This window comes from Ceratina calcarata, unplaced genomic scaffold, assembly GCF_001652005.2.
Source record: "Ceratina calcarata isolate Rehan_Ccalc_2016 unplaced genomic scaffold, ASM165200v1 scaffold12, whole genome shotgun sequence".
Classification (NCBI taxonomy): domain Eukaryota; kingdom Metazoa; phylum Arthropoda; class Insecta; order Hymenoptera; family Apidae; genus Ceratina; species Ceratina calcarata.
The window spans coordinates 938,162-956,175 of NW_017132978.1; the positions used below are offsets into that span (position 1 = coordinate 938,162).

General features: G+C 44.8%; 1 protein-coding gene across 4 annotated transcripts in view; it reads right to left on the reverse strand.

Annotated features, from left to right (window-relative positions):
* Oatp74D (Organic anion transporting polypeptide 74D) overlaps positions 1 to 18,014 on the reverse strand; it is a 75,262-nt gene that overhangs the window by 54,932 nt on the left and 2,316 nt on the right. For 3 of the 4 annotated variants that reach the window (XR_003389323.1, XR_003389325.1, XM_026814373.1), the window contains exon 2: positions 15,791 to 15,851. The gene's annotated coding sequence lies outside the window, so the exon portion shown is untranslated. Of the gene's footprint in view, positions 1 to 15,790; positions 15,852 to 16,065; positions 16,171 to 18,014 lie in introns of those variants that run through there. The other variant, XM_026814383.1, reaches the window with a different exon arrangement.

Here is an 18,014-nt window from a genome sequence, read left to right on the forward strand (position 1 = left end):
CCCATGAATTGATTTAAAATTTTGCAGGTAGCTTTTTAGTAGTAAGAGGAATCCAAAATAACAAATTCAACATGTTAGCATTGTTTAAGTCCATATATCCTTAAATCGGAGCACTGCAAACGAGTTGTGAAACGTAACGCGAGTTGTTGCAAAATATGTACAGTGAGAAGGAGAGGCATCGCGGGTGTGGGCGAGATAGCGGCGCGATGATACGTAAACATTATCAAGTCCAAAGTGTTTACGCGAACAGGAATATATTAGGTCGCTGCGCATGAAACACATATTTTTCTGCTCGAAAATCGCTTGAGTAACAACTCGAAACGAAAATACCAAGTCGTCGTAGATCGACAAGACAGTTGGATCTTTCGTAATTTAGAACAATGGAACTGTCGAATATTGAATTTGGTAACAACGATCGTATGAAAAATCGGCGACACTCCACGTCCCACGTAATAGTGTCGTCGCGCGTACGCAACGGGCGGATCGTTTGATGCATAGATATAATTGCCTCCGTCGCTTGTGCTTAATCGCTTTCATGCTGGCCCAATGAACGTTCGTCTAGGTCTACGATCGTCGTTTCTATCGATAAACAAATTAATTGTACGCTATGCGTATCTTAACTAATCTAAATAAGAGGCCACTGTATTTCCCCCCTGGCGTTGCACAATCTCGCGGTAGTTTATTACAAACAGCATTGCTTCACGCGAAACAATACTATTTAGCATGTATAATCGGAACGATTCTCGTGTTATCTTCGACAACCGTGCATTTCTCCCATGACGATGAAACGGTCTCGTTACGCTGAATCAAACGGAGCTCTATTAAAAATGTAAACTGCACAGGAGTGACGGAATTAATTGAACACGGTGACGAGCGAAATGGGAAATATGCATGCGACGGTGGAGAAAAATTGCGAAACTTCGTTTGGACGAGCGCAATGAAGGCAAGTGGACGACGAGACGCGATGGTGCAGGCTAGCCGGTGCAATATGTGGGCCAGACAATAATAATTGTTTGACATTTCCTGGTATATTATACTGCGTGTAATTGATACAGAGGAGCCGACGTTAATTCCCCCGGCTGTTAGCGGACTATCTTTAGCAGAAAGTTCTCTGCCCTCCGGCTGACATTTTTATCCTCGACGACTTTCCTCGTCGCGAGTGCGAAGGTGTCGATCCGCTCGTACGCTGACGAGTGTTATCACACGATTTCGTTGTGCGATTCGTCGCGGCGGCGGCGACGACGACGACGACGACGACGACGACGACGACGTGCTGACGGACGAACGATTTTAAGAAGGCGAATTTCTGTTTTCGCGTTGTTTTCGAATTTCTCGGACTCGCTGAATTATTGATGAGGCCGATCGGTCGTGCCTCGGCGTAAGGAATTCACATATTATTCGGGATAAAGGAAATCAGGATGATCTTAACGTCAACGCACGCCGTCGTACATCTTGACCAAAGTCCGAACGAGGGCTACTGATTTCTGTAGGAGATAAAGAGGCCTTGGCTCGGTGAGAGAAAACACGGGAAACGAATGCGTCTCGGGGGGAATTTCGGATGGAATCTTAATCGGCTGGAAGTATTTTAAGCCGGCGGAATACACGATGGAAAGCATCGGGAATACTGTTTAACCTCTGACACGACACGGAAAGGGCGGTCAGGGGATTCACGCGATTTATGCGGTCGCCGCGAGAGTGTTCGGAACGCGAAAAAGGAATTAGAATAATAAATAGAGGACGTCGTCTGGCAGAGAAATCGTATACTTTAATATTCGACGGTTCGAACGGTATAAACCGTCTGCGAGGGCTCGTCTGGACCGCGAGCGAACTCGACTTTCAGGAGTGAATAAAAGCTCTGGTAGCATCCCCGGCGAGACACATCGGCGGGGAACGAGATCAAGCCGATCCTAGTCCAACTGGTTCAGCTAGCGTCCCGTGGAAAGATGTTCGAGGCTGGCTGCGCCACCCCTTTGGCTCGGGTCCACGGTGAGAGCGAGGGAGAGACGATAAAACGAAAAGAAGAAACGGAAAGAAGACTGGCTCGGGGGCGAGGTAGACCAAGACCAAGTGAAACGCGAAGAGTAGGAAGGCTGTTATAAGCTTGTATGTATATGTATATAGAAAAGCGGTGTACCGCGCCGTGGATAGAGCGACGGTCGACCTTGTCTCGTGACGTCACCGACCGTCTAGACGAGATCCACCGCTTTCAATGTCCCCCATTCTCCCCCATTCTTGGATTAAATTCGAGAACTAAAAAACTCAAAACGAGCCACGACAGGCAACCCGATCCACCCGTTCACTCGATTCCCCGCATTAATTTCGACGACCTCGCTTCAATCTCTCCCCCGTGTGTGTGTATGTGTGCACGACGCTTCCTCATCCGCCCCGTCCTTCCCTACCGCCACTGCCCCATTGCCACGCTCTCCCCACGCACTTTGTCAACCCCCTGCACTTTCACGTTTTCTCAACTCTTTAACCCATTTCCGTCGCACAGGACCATCGATTTTTCTCAATTACATTCGGACAGCGTTTCCTACGTGACTCCGTCGCAACGTAATAAAACAATTCATCCGGAAGACTGTGGCGGTTCGTAAAACGTTTGCCCGTGGTGTGTCGTGAAAGGAAATGCGATTCGAGGGTCGCGGATGTAATGGGAGCAGGTGCGATGCAAACTGAGAAAAGGGTAGAAGACCCTCGTGAAAGAGGGAGGAACTATGAAGATCCTGTTGCCGACAACGGTTGCAGCAGGACAACCGTCGGCACCTCTCCGTCGGACGTGTGCTTTCATCGTGGTTAAAGTGCCGATCGATGTACGCACTCCTCGGCCACACCCGTCGACGCTCCTCCTTTGGTTGGTTTGCCGAATTTCGAGGAATCGATACTTGCATCGCCTCATTGAATATCGAATAAGTGAATACCCAAAGAGCACCGCGAAAGACGTTCACGACCCAGCGCTCGGTAATATTTGCCAGAATAAATATTTCAAACAGCGGATCCTTCGCTCTGAATCATTTATTCATTGTCCTTTTTTTATTCATCGCTCTCTCTCTCTCCCTCTCTCTCTCGTTTTTGTCCCCTCTAAACTATAACAACCCATTTGTCCAGTTCGGGTTGGAACGAACCACGACCAGAGAGACAGTGTATCGTAATTGACGTCGACCGACTTCGCTGATAATAATTTTACCTCCCACCGGCGCGATAAATTCTCGCGAACGATAACTTAAAGTGTAATTGTTTTTAAACGAGGTTGAATTACAAATTCAACGGCTGCCAGGACGTTAGACGTCGGGACAATGATCGGCCGGTGACTGGACTTTCCCGTTAATAAATTAGCGCCAAGTTAACACGGGCATCGCGTTACACGGTAGGCGTGGTGCGGACTTGTTTCGACTACAACATTTTTCGATATTAATGCGTGCGCTTGCTCTCCATCAATGCCTTACGCAACGTGACGTACGATTGCAGCCACGATTATTAACATAAACCCGCGGCATTCTAAATCGCTGACAAAGAACTCTCCGATAAACGATTCCGATAGAAACGCGTATCACACGCTTAATAATTATTTTTTACGGTCGAAAAGACGGACGTATACATGCTACGAATACACAGATGACGAGTGTTTGCGCATGATGCGACTTGTCAATTGATTTAAAATCTCACGACAAGATTTGTCCTTCGCGTCCCTCTATCTGAGGTCACGGTTAAGGTCTGGAGAGCCAGTCGGATCATTTCGGACGGCCGTGGTAGGTCACTGTTTTAAACGAAGCAATCACGTGCTCCAACGATTTTAATTTTATGCACCGGAGGTGACGGCCTTGAAACGTCGTTAATCTTTGCTCCCCGAAACACCAATAATAATCACAACTCTTTCCATCGTCCTGCCGATCGTGTCTAGACAACAGATTTATAGAAAAATTGCACCCGTACAAAAAATATCGAAAGAAACGAAGCTGAAGTTTCAAACGATTGATACGTCTCTGTTGTCAAAGCTTCTGTCTGAATCCTGAATCGGTGCGAGAAGAGTTGCACGTAATCGGTGCGGCAGTACTCGAGCAATCAGTCCCGGTTAAAAGTACGATCGACGATGAGAAGGGTTGATTAAAAGAGGAGGCCAGACAGAAAGGAGTTGCATCGGTGTTCACAGACGAGGTTCATTCTTCCAGCAAGGGTCGCGGTTAAGGTCTTGCCGGCAGTGTCAGATTATTTTGGACGGGCATGTAGGTCAGCGCAAGCAGCCAGATACGCGATCGCACGTCTGGGCCCGGGCATGTTAACGGTCCAGATTGAAACACAATCGATTTAATGAAGCGAATCATCGTCCCGTCACCGACGAGGGCCAAGGGCGAATCTCTTTAAAAGTCTGATTCACCTGTTCGCTCTGACCTCTGGTACAATTAGTCACGACCGTGGCCATGGCCAGAGGAGTCCTGACCCGGGAATGGGAAAGAAAGTCGCGAGACGAAAGAAAGCCAATCATCGGCGATTGATATAAACGATTTAATGGTTTGGCCTCACTCGCGATGGCCACACGGCGCAGCCTCCGAGAATAACAGAGGAAATATTCCACCGAGCCCACGGCATTGCCCACCGTGTGTCCATTGGATCCTACCAAAATCTACTTTTCCAAGTTCGAGAAGAGAACCGTCGCCCACGCGTGCAAACGATACTGCAGCCCGAATCGTCGACGAGAACCGAATATGAAAAATAAAAAAAATCCTGTTTTAAATACAGTGACCCGATTTCGTCGTCGACATCGCTGATTCCGACGTTGCGAAATCGCAGCCGAGGAGAAACCTCGTTGATAATTCATGAATCGACGAAACGTTAGGCGTCATCGTTTCATAGAACGCGATCGCGGTCGTTGTTTTGAAACGTTTGACCTTTGATCGCAGCCTGATAAAGAATAAGCTCCATTTAAATCGCGAAGGAAGAGTAAGGCAACTCACGGTGTCGACGCGCGGATAAATTACGCGTCTCCTTAAACTTCTGATTACGCGAATTAATCCATCGTCAACAAGTGGCGAAGAGTACGGTACGTATCTTGACGGTGGACGACTCCAGTTTAACGCCGAGCAAATCGACCAATGCTACAATGAACATTGATTACCAGATCGTTTGTTGCAGCAAGACGATCACCACTGACTTTAGATCTAATCAATTATCAAATTTCTGGTTCAACCCTGGCCCAGGGATACGTTCATATAAATAATTACACATCTGACGATCTTCCAAAAATTCTACCAGTTGCAGCTATTGTTTGTTCACGTGTTAGCCTAATTAATATTTGGAGAGGTATTTGAGAAAATTGACACGAGCCAAAGCTAGCCAGGAATCATTGTTGTCCCAGGCTGTGAACCGTCGTACAAAATGAACACCGATTATGAATTTTCCCAAGTCCTTGAAAAATAGCTTAAAATAAATGCACGATCCTGGGCGCACGTGCATACACACGTTATCACCGGGACGTTGTTATGCTAACCGATTTATACGTGCCTGATTTACAGGCCGCAATATATAATGTACTGATGCGCCATTACTTGTCAGATTAACGGTATACTTCGCACGGATTTACTCGCAACCGGCGCATTACATTTTTTATTCGTAGCCCGGCGAATAGAAACGCGCTGGCTAACTTTGTAGCATTATAAAATAGGGAACGCGAATCGTTCTTAAGTTCGTCGTGGCCGGGTGACAGCTCATAAAATGTTCAGTTTCGAACGGGATTTTTTACTGCTAGCGGGACAGGTCGGTCAAAAGTGAAATTCTTGGCTCAATTTATGGCCCGCGTTGCGCAACACCACGTTAACCCGCCCGTCCACTTGTCTCGCATCTTCGCGTCGTATCGTCGTTAATATCGTTAGAAATTATCCGCTGATCGATTTTGTTCTAAGGCTCGGCTTCGAGCGAGTACGCGGATCCGACGATATTGCATCGACGCGTTAGCCACGAACATTGTCATCGGGCACCAGATAATATCGCAACATTATCACAATGTGGCATTCCGACCTTTCTATTGGGTGCGACTTTGATCTAATGTATGCCGGTCTATTTTTTTGCCTCGTTAGAACGTTGATAAAAAAATGCAGGGAGAGGCGAAGCGAGTGTGCTAAATCGATCTCTCTGCCGCGGATTACAGAAATACACTTGATTACTTTTAAAAGTTGTACCGTTGATTCGTTTAATGCGACTGCACGATCCTTCGTGTACTCGCGTGTACCATTTTAATCTACCAAGTGGTTGCACGGGTATGCTTTTAAAAAAATGATTCCGACCAACGTTCGAGGAATTAATTCGACGAAGAAAGTTCTTTCACCTGAATCATAATCGTGTACAGAGAACGTAAATAAAATTGAGACGAAACGAAGAACGATCGTTGCCCCATTGCATCGGCCGGACAGGTTTTTCCCACTATTTCAAGTGGTTCCGTCTAACGAGAAAGATGAAAAGACCGGTCGTAGCTCGGTTTCGGTTCCTAGATTCATTTTCTCGGAACTTTACTCTCCGAGTAGTTTTACCGCGGAATGAATTGTGTTTTGAAGATTAACGGGACCGCTCCTCGGGAAGGAAGCCTCGTTAACCGGTATTTGCTTAGCTAAGAAGTTAGAGTAAACGCCTGGCAGGAAAGATGAAAAATCGTTTCGCGGCGAGAGGAGAATCCCGAAGCTGCTTCGATCACGCGGTACGAACGATCGGTTACCGATCGGTACGAAATTTTTTTAATCCCCGCCTCGCTCGTGGCAGGTGTTTTCACAAACCGTCTAGCAACAAAGTCGCGATGATCATTTTCTCACGGGATCGTGTTGAGACGCGAAAGGGGTGGAAACCGATGGTTGGAAAATTGCAGAGGAGGAAACGAACACCGCGAAGGAGGCGAGCGCACGTAATCGCGAGCCGGGTAACGCGATCGGACTGTGGATGATGGAGGCGGGGGGAGGAGATCGGGCTTGAAGAGAGAAAACGTTTGTGCGGGAGGAGTGGAGGTTCACAATAGCTCAACTCTGGAATGAGGAAGTCTCGTGCGAGACGACACCACGGGAATACTAAAGTCTGGGTTACTAATAGTTAGTTACGCGGCGTATTCCAGTCTCATAGCTTCTCGCGAGTCAGAGTTTCTCGGGATCGTATTTGTGTAGCCGGGCGATCTTTGTATCGGCGCCGTTTGTCCACGAAAAGGGGATCGTCGCATTCCTTTTCGTCCTTTTATCCGAGCCTCTTCACACCCGACTTGGTCACCCTGTTTGCTCGCTCGTCGTGCCCAAGGGCAACGCATAATTCCGCATAAATCACGCGTGACGAACGTATAAGAAAAATCATCGACGGTCGACCGATACAATTTTACCTCGAGAGAGTATAAGCGATCTTCAGTGGAACTTTCATATGGGAACGCGTAGAACCAGCGGACACGCGAACGAACATTACGCAAGACAATTCCATTTTGACGAGGACAATATTCTTGTAATCGACCGATCGACACCCTTAACGATGTCCGGTATGACGTGACTGGGAGAAAGGAAGCGTGATCGGAGTAGAAATTACTTTAGATGGAAACCAGGGAGGAGAACGTTGTGAAAAGTTCTGCGAGGAACACACCGACGCGTCGCGACAGGGAAAGTGGATGAAAGTATTACGTGTTCAAAACCCTCCGTCCCGGGAAATAAATGGCACCAGATTTACGGTTCCGCGCGTTCCTACCAGCTCCGACCGCGTCATAAACAACGCCCACTCCTTGAAATTCGTTTCTCTCATAGACGTTTCACGAATCACATTGTGGCCAAACTGCCTTCTACCGAGTTCCTTCCCCATTTACGTGCAACTTTCTATTCGGGCTGCTTTATGCTTCGATGTCGCAGACGTACGTTTAGAACGATCTGACAGAAGTTCGAGTCCGCTATTTTCTGACACGTTTAGAATACTCCTTGTGGGAAACGTTTAGGCGAACATTAAAACGAACAAGTCTATTCGACCGATGAATGGACGACTTCGACGAGGAGCTCACGGAGAAGAGACGTTACGCAGCAATGCGACCTAGAATCGGTCGTGGCGACCGTGAATTCGCAAACGGAACTAGGTTATCGAGTTTTTCCCATGAGAGGAAAGCCACGCGGCTCGTATCTTTGTGTTTCTCGGCGGGTATCGCGTGTGGGAAGATGACAATGCACCGATGGCCTCGCGCCCGATACGCCTTACGTGGTTACGCTCTCGCAGCCCCAGGGAATTCTCTGTTGCACGATCGTCTACCTCTGCTTCATCTCTAACGATTCGCTACCGGCGCCCGTTGATATTCAAGCGACGACGTCGCGTACGTCCGTGGCAGATATCCAGTTACTCTCCTCTTTCTTCCTCCTCCGCGAGAGACGTGCTGATTGATCGATCAGGTGTCAATCGTATCCGTGGAAAATCGTTTTCCACGGAAACAGCCTGCCGCGTTCTAGCTACGATTCCTCGGAACGTTTGTCAGCTGTTAATGCTCGCCACTGTTTTATGATAGCAATTAGAGGAACGCATTTCGTACAAAAGCTCGTCATACGAACGCTTAAATAAAAACAACGAAAAAGCGCTGAAACTTGAACAGTTACTAGATGTTACGTTAACCCTTACGCTCTGTGAGACGCTGAAAGTCATCGCGAAGCGTACTGTTCAAGAATGATCTGATATTCTATCCGACGGTTTTCTCAAACATGAGTCATCGTTTCGGTTGAGGGAACGGAAAGGAACAGGCACACCTCGTAGGTATTATTATTCCCGCGACAACTACCACGCCGCTGGCAGGTGCCCAGTTTTTCTATTCCAGCCGACGTTAAACCCGAGGAATGCCCTCCGGGGGAAGGATAGGCCACGTTTCCATTCACACGTCTGATAATCAGCCGACGAGACATTGTATCACTGAAAATCTCTCGCGCGAGAAAAGTTACTAATTCGCTTCGTTTCAATCGAAAACGTACGGCCCGGCTCCGTGAAAGAGCCCATTAGCGTCTTCGGCGAGGATCGCATCGGTAATTAGACGATTCCTCAGAACAAACTTCACCACATTCTTTTCGATTCTACGGACAGTTTGCCAACTGGCAGAACTCTGCGAACCGACTTCTTAAGAGATATCTCGAAAAGTCGCGTGAACTTCGCCTGAAGAACGATTTCAAATTCTCTAATACTCATACTTTCGTGAATACTCTGCGTACAATCAACTAGTATAACTAACAGTTCACCGTTCGTATAAAAATGTAAAGAGCATGTTTTTTAATTCGCTCTTCGCGCGTTAGAAAGGGAATACAGCGGAAAGTTGTCCGTCAGAAATGACTTGTACACGAATTGCAGCGAGCGATCGACGGGTTTTAATTTCTCGGACGTGTGTGACGGTATCAACACGTTCGTTAAGCGAAGACAAAAATCGGTGTGGGATCTATCTGGGTCACACCACGGTTCATTCTCGTTCCTACGACGACAACAACGACGCAAGACGCTCTAAGTGGAAAATGAGCGAATACTCGTTGCCGTTCATAAGGTTAAACGAGTATGCTGCAAGCAGTTCGTCGAGTATAACGTTATTAACCCGTCCGCGAGAAGAGAGAGAGAAAGAGAGAGAGCGCGCAGCGTTGAATGAAAACGCGTTAGTTAATATGAAAAACACCTGACGCGAGTGTCACGTGAACAAGAGAGCCGACCAGGCCAGAATTTCATAAAAAAATATTTTTCCTGCAAACTTTACTTTGGTTTTATTTCTATTAAATTAAACTAACCCTCCCTACGACAAACGTAAAATTAACTAACACGAGTAGATATAAAATAAATATGAATATGTTATGAGAGCATAACTAAACACAAAATAAATATACAATACAAATACATTTTCTTCATCCTTGCCTTTTCTTCTCTTTCAATGAATACACGTACGTATTTACGATAACTTGTTTAATGAATTTGTCAAAGAGATTGTACATGAATTCATCATGTATGATAGACTATTTTTGTCACGGTCCATTACCATTAAATCCGGTGAGTCACAATGTGTCTCGTGGATAATTTTGAATTATATATTTTATACAGGCTCACCCTGTATTTAAATGAACAGTGGTTGGAAATGCTGATTATCTAATTCACGGATTGCCCGTGTTGACGATACGAGTAGAACGTTGTCATCACGAACGCCTACGGAATCCTGACTGAAAACGCGCTGTAATTGTACCCCTGTCAATCGGCCAAGGTGCGTTTCGTTATGGAGATACGCGAAGATGCGGGCAAGGTGTTTACGACAGGTGAAATACTAGAAAACTTGCTATTCGATCAGTCGAACCTATTTAACTCGCTCTGAATAATACAATCGACCGATGTACATTTGAAATGAAAGTGAAACCAAGACTTGCACCGTAGTACAGATGTTCAAAAAGCTTTGGCCCTGACCGCATCATCACCAATATAAACGTCTCCGTTCTTGCGCCAATGACCTTTCCCTGGGTTTGTCCGCGAGCTCCACGCCAATTACTCTGCCAAGATGGCAATGTATAATGAAAGAAGCGAGAAAGAGAAAATGAAACGTTCCACGAGGTTCCGTCCCGTCTATGGAACGAGACGGGGCCCGTTTGAAAACGAAGAAACGGAGGATTTGGGTCAATCGATCGAGAGGAGAAATTTGGGGATTCTTCAATTACAAAACCAGTTTCCCATTTCGAGATTTCTCCGGGCATTCCAAGCATCGCCAATTTCGGGCTAACACGCCGATCACAACCTGTTGACGATGCACATGCAAAAGGATTAACAAACGAGTAGAATATAGAAGATCGAAACTAATATCTGTTTCGCCACAATTTTATGCAAATATACATGAACAATGCATCAACGATACCAACGGCAGAATTAATATTAAGATGTACTACAGAATAAAGGAAATGCTCCCTGGACGTAATTTTTAAAATTGATATTAATTTCATATAAAAATCAGTAGTCTGGTAATGGTAATTCAGTCGACAAAGAAAGGAGGCCACCGAAGAAGTTTTAAGGATACTCGACTCTCGTGAATAGTAGGTCTCTGAATCGCGGTTATCAAAGGAATGATTACCAATTAACGAACGGCGGTTGTTTTCGCCGATCAATGGAAGCATATTTACCGTTTCGCCAAGTGCGAGCTCGCGCACCGACGCGAGATACAAGACTGATCAATAGGCGACATTCGCACCGAGCGATTTGCATATGTGTATATGCTAATTCCTAGGTACTACTATCAATATCGCGTAATGTACACATTTCTGGCGTGCCACGTTATAAATCTCGTTGCCCGACATTTTTACCCGTTGTCCGCATAAACGCGCATGCAAATCGTTTATACGACAATTATCTCACGTAAAAAGGAACCACGAAACTTGGACGAGGATACCAGGGAAAAGACTGAATGACACGTCTCACATTTCGCGAGGAATGAGTGGAATCAAAAGGATCCAGTCGTTGTCGGAGCAGAACTGTATACTAATAAGAGGAAGCCTGAATCTCTCGAAATCTCAGTTGATCTCGCGCGAAATTCGCGATAGAATTTGAACAATCCCGGGCAGTTATCTAATTTCGCAAGAGAAAGGCGAAGGTACGAAGATGGAGTGGCGCCAAATGTCGTGGATGCAATTCCCGGGTAGTTCCAGCTGAATGACAAGTAAATCAACCGTATAATTGGAATTCAATTCGCACAGTGGCACAGATACACGACATTAGAATTCCAGCTGCGGGCCTTCGTCGTTGTACGCCGCTGGCTCACGCGCGCGCGTGCACGCGTACGCGAGTACGCTTGCAAAGTTAAGCGCGGATCTCGCAGACCGAGCCAAGGTGCACGATCGAGCTTGCTGGACGGTGTATGCAAATCACCGCCCCATTTCAAGAAGAAAAGCGCAGGAATGCGCTAATGAACGTACAGGACCGAGTGGGCGTATCAATACGATTCGACGATCATAAATTTCGAGTAAAAAGACGTGTACGCGTGTCAGTCAGTCTGTTAACAGTAAGAATGAAATGAATAGCAATTCTCTAGATCGAACATTGCCTCTTGGAACACGATGCATGTGCAATCTCTTTTTCAAATTCGATTTCGAATAATTTGTCAGTTCTCGAATTGACGTTCACCACACGTGAATAATCATACGACAACGAAGAGTGTTTCTTAATCTTTTTAACGCGAACGAGAAACTCGAACTTTCGAACTGAGAGAGAGTCGATGTAAAAGCAGAGAGCAAAATACAGGACGGTAAAAGGTAGAACAGCACGAGGGAAGATGTCATTTGGCGGCGGTAAGGGTAGCGTTCAAAGGCGGCAGGGGATGCACAAGGACTAAAACCTAGAAGGTTAACAAAATCAATACCAGTGGGTGGTAGAAAGCTGGCGGTCGGTCTGCTAGGGGCTAGGTCGGCCACTGACCTTTATCCAGGCCAACTACATCATCCCCGTTTCTACTCGCGCACGCATACACGCAAAGGGAGCCTCGTGTATTTCCACTGCGAGCCGTTTTCGTCGGATGAAAACGACCCTACGGCTTTGTGAATGCCTAACGAGGAAAAGGAAAGCGACCTTCTGCGCTCGATCGAAACCCGAACCTTTCAACGATTCGAACTTCGAGCTCGCCAGAATATCACGAGATGAATCGTTCTCGTTGAGAAGTCAGTAAAATTCGGCCTACTTAGGCGAGAAGAAAATAGCAAGTTCAGCGTAATCTAAAAATAACGAGATCGCTGAAGGGCTGTTTTAGATTCCGCGAGCCTCGTTTCCCTAAACGACTCGACGGGATGTCCCTCGTCGAGTACAAAGTATAATAAAGTAAATTCATGTTCGAACAATAAAAGAGAATGTCAAAGGGTCTAACTACGTACTCTTCCTCATAAAACCGGGTTCATATCTGACTTGTAACCTATGCAAATTTGATTTTCCGGAAACACCGGCCGCGTGTAATTTCGTCTTTAAAGCGAATCATTAGATCGCCCGTTCCGAGGAACCAAGTTGGCGCCGATCTCGTGCAAATTCCGTGGAACGTCATCTTTAACCATTAAGGAACACTCGACGGAACTGAACTTCCGTGAACTAAATTCGAGCGCGACGGCACGACGAAATTTGATATTCGAGATCATGCATCAACTAATTGTGTCGTAAAGAGATGTACGATCACTCAAATCAATTGGAGGAACCAACGTTTTCACCGAGAGCCGAATAATGACAATGCTTATTGTACTTTTGACATGCACATTTCCAACATTGACCAACTCTTTCACCGGTCGACTAATAATTATTCGTAATACATGAAAACGTTTGTATCAATCAATCGAACAACGTGAAACGCGATTGGGACGAATTGTTGGGACGAAAGGTAGAATGAAATTGGACGTCTGTCTTCAAACTGGTCTCCATGTTAGCATTTTTACTAGTGAGAATTAGCATGCTAGGCGTTAGTGACTAGCGATGTCGCGATTTAGGCCAACGAACGACGGCGGCGGTCGTCCTTGCCGAGCAATGTTGTCCTGTCGTCCACGCGACCCGCTTTTTTCTAAGATGTGGGACGGATTACTAACGCCTGCTCTCCTCTTTCATTTAGAAATCCACGCGTGCGAGAGTAGAAATTCATTGACAGATTTCAAATCGATCGCGCGGTCATCGTGTAAACTATACGAAGTGAATGAATGCCAATAATCGTTAACGACCCACGCATACGGAGTAGCAGCCACGAGTGATACAACGTTGCACACGAAATCATATACAGGTTCGGCCGAGTGTATCGAGTAGATTTTTAAGGTCGATTTTCTCGAAAACGGTGATACGATAAGAGGATACGATACGAGTGGATATACTGTAGAGACACGACCGGTAGTTTCCGTACAAGCAAATGTAGTTTCAAGTCGCGACATCGTCAGACGGCTAATCACTGATTACACAAATTTGCAGGGACGGTTCATTTGCCCCGTAGCCAAAGATTAGTGTCATTCAATGTCTGTGACGAGGCGTTTTCCACTTGTTGACGACGTCTGATCGTGGAGCCTGGCGTCGAACAAAACGGTACCTATACATACACGCAAAATCGAGGAGATCCAAGATCTACGCGGCTATACGATTAACGATCAAACATTTGATATCAATGTGCATTGAAAATTGCAATGTACATTCTACTTCTGACATTCCGTGTATCATTACGCGTTGCGTTTACGACTGCTGCACATTCGATTTTTCTAGATGAATCGGATCATCGATTGAGAAGGTTCAGTGAACGAGGCATCGTTGTAGAATAATGATAAGGGCCTCGCGTATGCAATGAGCAAGTCGTGTCTTAATAGAACGACGGGCAGGATCTTCTTGAATGCCAATGGGGCAAATCGAACGAAATGACCGAAGATGAAGACAAATGGTCCGCGGTACTAGTCTCCTAAAAGTAACGCTGGACGATCAGCGGAACGGTGTCTAGACTCGACGTTCGCAATAACACGTCGAGTTTCAGTATTTATCAATAATCGATGATTAGACTGCAGACTTTTATGCAACATAGAACTACGATACTACCGATAAAAGAAGTGAGACACAGGACATTCTTTTTAGCGTTATCATAAGAACGTCAACAGTTTATGTGCACTTCCTGCAACGCTACTAATAATAATATTTCCTCCATTGCTTTATTCAAACTCGACGTACGAACGAACAATTGCAAGCTGCCAGTGCAATAATAGCGAGCGTGACTAATTTAGAATTTCGCGTAATTCAATTTTCTCGTGAAGCATTTCGTGGTGGTAGGAACGCGGGCTTATGTTCACACGGAAGATCGGCTGATACGGCCTAATACGTGAGAGCTGCCGATTAGCCAATTCCAGCCGGTGCAAATGGGATCGTACGATCGCCACTTCCGACGCGTATTATCTAAACAGATATTTCAAATGGAAACGAATATTTCGTAGAAAGTGTCGCCTTCCAAGTATTCTGCGTTTCAACACACACTCTGTGACCGTGATTCGTTCTATACGGACGACGACTAGACTTCAAATGTACTAGGAACTTCACGGAATCCTTGAATTTTTACAACGTGCAACGAACTTGCGTGAGCTGATAGACAGATAGATCTACGTACGCGGGTAGCATCGGATAATAGCTGATCGATCAATATGTTCTAAACTGCCGATTGTTATGCAAAGTAATGCGTTCAGATTACAGTTACAACGAATCGAATTTGTGCATGCTTTGATTTCATTTGTTAAGCGTCGTAGTACGATTCTGTTATTTCTCACGTTCTTGCACGTGTGCACGTTTGTTTATTATAAACGCATAAAATTCACAATCTAGTCACACGATATTCTTCTTACTACGACAATGGGCAGAGATCTGCTTCGAGCTTTGATAAGTGGTCTGTCGCCTTTACGCGCGTGAGACTCGACGCGTAGTACAACGTGAATGCGTCGATTCCGTTGAGATAGGGCACACGGTGGTGGATGAAACCACGAGAGTCCAGAACTGAACGAGTTCAACTGGCAATTAGATCGGGCAATAACCCTCTAGTTTGTTTCAACTACCACATTATTGCATCTGTTACGTGCCTCGCCCTAGTATTAGGTGGAGAAATTAATAACAGTTTCAACCAGACATACCAATTAATCAAACGTAAGAGAAACAATACCGTGCACAAAATACAATTTATGCACTTTGATCCACGTTACATCAAACGAATAAAAATAATGGAAGTAGACATGCGACACAAGATGAGATAATGTTGGAATCAAACGGTGAACGACCATAAAGGATTATGGATCGATTCGTAATTAGACAGTGGTATAAAAAGAATATTGAGACTCACCACATTGCCCTCTTCCAATAATATGTTCCTCGTCCAGTAATAACTACTAACACTACTCCACCTGCAATTAAAACAATTGATCGCATAAATATTCAAATTTCCAGATCGACCGTAACATCTACAAATAATTGATCGGCTAATTGCACATGACTTTACTTATTGCGAAAGAATTGGATCGAAACGAGTTAAAGTCGATCAATAAAATTGAAAAGCCTAATAAAATTCAGTATCCCTTTCGTACAGACGTGCAAGGGGTTGACGAAACCAGTTCTTACCTGCTGACGTTCTTTTGTGTACGAGTTATTGTTGGCATACTACACGCTCCAATCTCCTTATTGAATTAATTCGAATTGCACAACACTAAACAATTAAAGCAATTAACATTAAACTAAACTTATGATCACGTAACGTCGTACACCACTTTCGAAACTTCTCCAGAGACTTGATGTGTCGTACGAGGGAAAACTCATTATGCAATGATAGTTAAGAGACATCTGTGAACAATATGAAAACTGCAACATTAGAGGTGTCACTCTGACCCCACTTCAGTTCTATGCTCGCCGAAGATTTGAAGCAATAACGGTCGCCGGTGGTGTTCTGGCGAAAAAGATTTCGGAAACTAAGAAGATCCTAGGATAAATATTGTGTGATTCGGACGTGAGAAGTCTTTACGATGATCCTCGAAAGTAGTGCGTGGTGTATCGTTCAATGAAAAACGTGTGTAATTCGAAAACGTACACGACGCGTATGTACTCCAAAAGCTCGCGTGTCCCCGAGAAAGCCGTTACTTTGGCCGTACGAAGAACAAAGTTCTCTGGTATTAACGTAAGAAGGAACGATTCAAAAGCCGGTAGTACGGCGACGTATTTATCCAGACGGTAGACAAATACATGTGTGTACTTGGTTCACCCGCAGGTACATCTATGAAGCAGCAAGGAGATCGACAAGTAATTGCACAGCCAGACGAAGTAAGGAGATGGACAACGAATAAAACTGCAGAGTCAGACGAAGGAAGGAAGGAAGGAAGGAAAGAGATCGACACCGAGCGACGGTTCACAGCCAGACGAATGTGAGTTTTTACTTTTCTTTTCACTATTAAATTCGAGTATCGTAGAACTTCGTTTATCCGAAGCAAGAATTCGAGTTCAGAGGTGAGCCTCTGCGATCGTACGTATTCAGTTACACGAGCACGTCTTCTTATCATGTTAACACCGATCTCTCGTTCTGAAAAACGTAAGGGATAACACGTGACTTTCTATTATCCGTACGCTGTATTCCTTCGACAAATCTGACGTCGAGACCAAACTTCATGTCGTGTAGGTACCCTATTTTAATGTTGATGCATGTTTCGCTCGAACGCAGACAGACAGATCGCACGTCAAACACGAGGTGTAAACATTCGCGTCGAGTTACAGTAGTAATACATCTGCGAAACTACTCTCGATGAAAATTTATTTGTCATATTCGCGAGATTCTTCTGATTGAAAATATGCCAAACTTGTTATAATCTCGATTATGTTTATTCTTGTATGAAAAATTTCACATAAGCTAAGCATTCACATTTTTTCCTCAAGTATATTTGTAAAACACACGAACGATAGGATACGAGATCGCATTACAGTAATTGGGATCGAATTGCACGATGTCGTATTCATCGTTTCACTAGTTCCAAACGAGATTATTCTTTTTCTGATACTGGAGATGAAAAAGTGCTATTGTCACCTGTAAGACCTTTTCACGTTTAAGAGATACTGTATCTCGTATTCGAATTAGGAAGCAGCTGAATTTCTATCACCTGAACCATTCTCATAAACGAGGTTCTACTACAACTGTAGACATGCGATAAATTCTCAAAATACAAAATCATAAAGGGTGTTGGATATCCTTAAAAGAAATTCTATCTATTTGAAAACTTACTTATTATTACTAGGGCTGCTTCTAAAGCAGATTAAAATATTAAGATTAAAATGATTGTGTTCTACACTTATTGCATGTCTCTGTTCTTATCTATCTAACAACATCGTGTAAATATAACTTGTTTGTTCTCTCCACTTTCTCATGTATATTAAGGATATATTGGCTACACAGTCAATCCCAAAAGTTTATGTACCTTAGAAAAACGCATTTCCTATAATTAAAAAGAAATCTGACGTCGGAAGAACAATGCTAATAATAAATAGCTACGTGCTAAAAAGTATAGAAGGAAATATCCAATTAATTATTG